The sequence below is a fragment of the Carassius carassius genome, chromosome 20 (genome assembly GCF_963082965.1).
Source record: "Carassius carassius chromosome 20, fCarCar2.1, whole genome shotgun sequence".
In the NCBI taxonomy this organism is placed as follows: Eukaryota; Metazoa; Chordata; class Actinopteri; order Cypriniformes; family Cyprinidae; genus Carassius; species Carassius carassius.
This window is the reverse complement of record NC_081774.1, coordinates 6,225,774-6,231,773: the sequence shown is the minus strand read 5'-3', so window position 1 is coordinate 6,231,773 and position 6,000 is coordinate 6,225,774.

The following is a 6,000-nucleotide window of genomic DNA, read 5'->3' as shown; positions in this document are numbered from 1 at the left end:
GAGAAATCTTAGCTAACATTTAGGTAATGTAGGTTAAATTAGCTAACTATATAAATGAATTAATGTTTACAGTAGCCTACATTATAACCAATATAAAAATTTGTATGTAAAAAATAATAAAATAGAGAATTACCTGTTTTATTACACTGAATTTTCACACATACAATGTAATAAAATAAAATAAGATTAAAAAATATATATATAATATATAACATTTAAGCTTGAGAGAATGAACCTAAATATTTATTATATTCTTCTCACAACAAAATCACGTCATAATACAATTTAATACAAATGAACACAGCATTATTTTTACTAATTACTGATTAAATTACATCTAAATTTTTCTCAGTTTATCTGAGAATAGTAAAACATGGAACTCAATCTAAAGCAGCATTTTCATTAAAGGTGAAATGAATTAACAGATGAAGGATGATTTCATATCTCTCTGTCTTTTAGCTGTAGGACTGTAGTCATGAGACCTCTGACATTGTACATTAAAGTTATATACAGTGACCTTCATAAGTATTGGAACAGTAAAGACAAAATTGCTTTCTCTGCTGTGGAGTCAAGACATTTGCAAATATGATTAAAAGATGAATATGTGACAAAACTACAGAATGTTACATTTTATTATAGATCTTTCGACACTTACATGTTTTAATAAAAAGGACAGCACTTTTAGAGTTCATCCCACTATTTGATGTGAGCATAAGTATTGGAACAGTTGAATTTAAGGCAGATGTAAAAGATTAAAGGCTAATATTTAGTTGCAGATCCCTTGCATGCAATCAGAGAGTCTGCAACCCACACTCTAAAAATGGCTGGGTTAAAAATAACCCAATTGACAACCCAGCGCTGGGTAAATATTGGACAGAACACGTGCTGGGTTAAAGTAACCCAGCATGCTGGGTTATTGAGAAAACCCAAGATAGAGTCATTTTTACCATTTGTGTGTTTGCATTTTTATGGTTCTGGGTTATTCTTGCTGGGTTATTCTCATAATTTCACTTTTGCTTAACAAAGCAATCATGGATTAATAAATAATGAAGAATACAGGTTATTTAGACTGTTAAAAAAAAATTAATGCCATCTGACATTCACAAATTTGTACCAATGACAAACAACATGCAATTTTCCCTTTTTTTGTTTCCAGCAAATGCTAAATAAATAAATAAATAATTCACAGAAATACAGTTGCAATAAACAAGAAAACTATTTCTGAATGAACTGTGTCTGTTTAAGTATTACATTTTAACATGTGAAATGACACTGACAATTAACATTTTTATGTAAATGTAAAATAATTTAAAGATGTCCTAAAATTTATATCAAGTATATAAAGACTCCTATGTAGGTAGATGTGCACTGCTTAGGGTAGTTCAACATAGAGTTCACCCAAAAATGAAAATTCTGTCATTTATTACTCACCTTCATGTCGTTACAAACCGTAAGACCTTCGTTCATCTTCAGAACACAAGTTAAGATATTTTCGATGAAATTCGAGAGCTTTCAGACCAGGGTGAATAATTAATGACAATTTTCATTTTTAGGTGAACTATTGTCAAACACTTCAGCTTTGAAGCAAAGATCTACACCTGAGAGCAGTGTAATCTGCTATAGAGCCTGTCTATGGAAGGACAATTTTCAAAAGGAATTGCAAATTATATTTTCAATTGCGTTTTCCACAAGTGACAAATTGTGACATAATCCAAACACAATTGCAAATCTTGAACAAAAACACTGGTTTCAAAAACACTGAACAAAAATTACTGTTTCAGTTTTCATGAATGCACAGTGACTGCCAAATTTCAAATGGAAAAGCAAAGTCCGTTTGCAGCTGTATTTTCCATGTATTATGAGTAATAAGCCTGTCATATTGAACAAATACTGCATCATAGCAGCTTTACAGCATTAGACAGGAAAATAGTGTGTAATAATGCAAAGGGACAAAAGTAAACACTCAGTCTTCAGTTAAAGTCTGTTCATCATTGATTCAGAGATGTATCGTCCCTCTGTGCAATCAAGTCGATGATATCGCTTGATATTAATTGTCTCCAACTAAGCAAGCCAGTGGCAACAGCGGCAAGGAAACGAAACTCCATCGGTGACAGAATGGAGAAAAAAACCTTGGGAGAAACCAGGCTCAGTTGGGGGGCCAGTTCTCCTCTGACCAGACGAAACCAGTAGTTCAGTTCCAGGCTGCAGCAAAGTCAGATTGTGCAGAAGAATCATCTGTTTCCTTTGGTCTTGTCCTGGTGGTCGTCTGAGACAAGGTCTTTACAGGGGATCTGTATCTGGGGCTCTAGTTGACCTGGTCTCCGCTGTCTTTCAGGGCAGTAGAGGTCCTTTCTAGGTGCTGATCCACCATCTGGTCTGGATACGTACTGGATCCTGGTGACTGCAGTGACCTCGGAATAAGAGAGAAACAGACTAATGTTAGCAAAGATGCATCATAAGAACAAGTACATGATGTGTTATTAATTACCATGTCTGTTTTTTCACTGTGTCGCACATGTTACCTGCCAAAACTCAAATGGAATCGCAATTACTTTAGCATCTGAATTTCCAATGCCTCATATTGAAGGCTGTACATTTTTGTCAGAGGTGGGACCATACTATGGAGAGTGTTTGTATTGGGAGGTGACGTCACTCAAAGACAATTGTGCCAAATGCTTTGAACAATGGAGGTTAAGGCACTACCAAAGGCAGCTTCTACTCCGAGAGATGCGTGTTAAAGAACAGACAGTGCAACCCGGATCTCCCTATATTCTTGGCACCTTACACAATAAATAATTCTGTCATTTTTACCCCAAATGCAGCTACTATCCCCTGCTAACAGTGGAGCCACACGGTACTATTGGTCAATATTCACCATTAAACAAATGCTTTTCACCTGAGGAATAAAATATAGGGTAAGGTGCAAATAGGTAAATAAGAGTAACTGCAATGTTGTTTTGCTGATGTGCATCAGAGTGCAAACAGTGAGAGATTTGGGGTAAAAACTACAAAATATCTCCCAATACAAACACGCCCCATAGTATAGTCCAATGCTTGACACAAATTGACAGCTTTCTGTGTAAGGCATCTGCAATTCAAATGCTTTTCAATTGCGTTTGGACTGTGTCACAATATATGTGTCCACATGTGGAAAAATGCAATTAAATATACAATTTGCAATTCCTTTTGAAAATTGTCCAGAATATCCTTACCTGTCCATTGATTATGATCAATGCCTGAGAGATCTGCTGGCATTTTTAAATCACCATGACAATTGGATGGGGTTTTGTGGACTCTATAAAATAAAGTAAAAAAAAAAAAAAATGTTTTAATTTGTCAACTGTTAATAACAGTGATTCAGTTCAATTAACTGTGTGAAGTTCATCATGAAATTGAGTCCATCATGATTATTTGTTAAATTCAACTATGAGTTGGTCTACAGAAGCGGAATGTGCTATTGTGATTGGCTGAAAGGTGTGCTTTCAAACGGTGTAATCAATAGGATGTTCCAGTCATTATAAATCACAGTTTTATTTTAATATGCTGGCTATATCGAAACACACATGAACAGTCATTGGCACAGGTAGGCCTATGTGAGATCACACTGCATAGGCGCACACAGACATTTCTATGACAAGTCACGCAGGTACTGGGTTACTCCGCTTTAAAACAGTCCATATATAAACACTTCTAGGTGTACCAAAGTGATAAGGTAAAGTCAAAAACACGATCTGGAAAATGGGTATATGATGTTTACGCTCATAAATTATGTACATTCTGAACACAAAGTTACAAAGTGCAGCTTTAACTATAGCACGAAATAAAAATATATGTGCGTTTAAGTTACGATAGGGTTAACGTTAGTTGATTATCACAGACAAACAATTACGTAAAATGTATAATAAACATGAACTTACCGTTAGACGCCTCAATAAGACTGCACTCAACGAGTTTTTCTCTAACAAATGTATCCATGTGCTTTTCTCACAGGAAAAAAACAACATTTTGAATTATAACTTGTATGTAAAAAGACTTTATAAACCAAACAAGCATCAAATCACCTCACTAACGCGGCCTATGTCACTCGCTGTGCGTGCGCGCACTTTGAAATGCCCTGAGACGTCGATTCTTTTCCGGGAATCACTTTATTCGAGAATTAATGAACTGGTTTATTTGAACCGGATCGTCTTTTCTTTTAGACCTGCGGTCCGACTGTGTATTGTACGTAATTTGTATGATTTACATGTAGATATGGACAAATGTAGGCGTTTACATTAGAGCAGAAAGTTGTATTCACTTATTTGAACTCATTTGACTCACTTAAAGGTTAAATTCGCTTTTCACATTTCTTTGCCCTGTTAAAGTCCTTGACTGAACTGCAGCAAGGTGTTTTGGGTCATTGTCCTGATCCAACATGAAGTGCTTTCCAATGAGTTTGGTGGCATTTTCTTGAATATTTCAAAATTGATTTACTCTTGTATCAGAGGAAGATGGCCATAGAAGGCAATATCATTTTAAAACTCTTTTTGCACGTAGCCTACTACACAAAAACAGATGTGTTTGTCTATTTACGGAGTTGACTATATGGAACACCTTGGATTATGAACCGAAGTGCTGCAAAAGTGTTTGTAAATCTAAGAATTTGTATAAGAAAAAAATACAGGAATGTTACAAGAAAAATGATGACTAACACGCTTAAAATGATGATAATTAAGTGTAAAGGTATTACTGAAAATACTTGGTGTTTGGGGTGAGGATTGGGGTTGATCCATTTATAAAGTAGCTGTTTTTTTTTGTTTTTTTTTATGTGCACAAATAAGCGACAGGTACCATAAGATTTTCTTCTTCCTGTTCCGTTTTTTTCTTCTTCTTTTATTCGTTCATGCACGTAATGAATGAATGAATGAATGAAGTTATGTATGACTTGTGCAAATAAATAAATAAATAAAATTTAAATATTGGTAGCCCAGATGATTTTGTACCCTTACACAATTCATTCATCTACAGCCATCATACATTAAGTCATCAGTAAAATGAAGCGGTCCTGTTTTAGAGACAGCCATGCCATGACTTCACCTCCACCAAGCTTTACAGATGAGGTTGTATGCTTAGGATCATTTCCAGTTCCCTTTTTTCTCCACACTTTTGCTTTCCAATCACTTAGATAAAGGTTAATCTTTGTCTCACCGGTCCATCAACTCAGTTTCAAAACTCTACTGGCTCACATTTGTGAAGAATCTTGCCTTTTTATTTTTACTGCTGATCAGAGGTTTGCATCTTGCTATGTAGCTTCTGTAATTCTGTTTCAAATTCTCCTGCAGACTGTAGATTGAGAGAGCATCACCCCAGCTTTGTGGAGGTTGTTGGTGATTTTACAGACATTTATTTTAGGGTTCATTTTTAGAGCTTTTATGATTTGTTTGTCATCAACTACTGTTTTTTTTTCTCAGCCAAACAGGTCATCGTTGATTGCTGATGTCGCCAGTAGTTTCCAAACTCTACAAGTATCATAGAATAATTGCTGTTAATAATGTTCATCGTGTGGCCGACTACGTCTTGTATTAATTTTTCTAAAAATCCTGTCATAACGTGCACAAACTGACAGTCACCACTTATAAGCTACTACTAAATATTGTAGAAACATAATTTTCTTTGTAACGTTAATAAAGTTGCTTTGTAACGATTTGTATTGTAAAAAGTGCTATACAAATAAACTTGAATTGAATTGAATAGTATGAGTGTTTGCGCTTAACAGGTGTGACACAGACTCTGGGTGTTTGTGTGTATGTGTGTCTGTATAAGGTCACAGGGCTCAACTTTAAGGATGAATCCTGTTATACGTTAGGTCAGGAGGATAAAAAGCTCTTGTGTGTTTGTGCAAGCTCAGTAATCTGAGATCGGGTTGATTCCATTGAGAACTCACTCTCTCCTCTGAGACACAAAAGAGAAAAAGAGAGTTCCTTTTCACTGAACAAAATATTTGTTTATTATTCAGCTTTA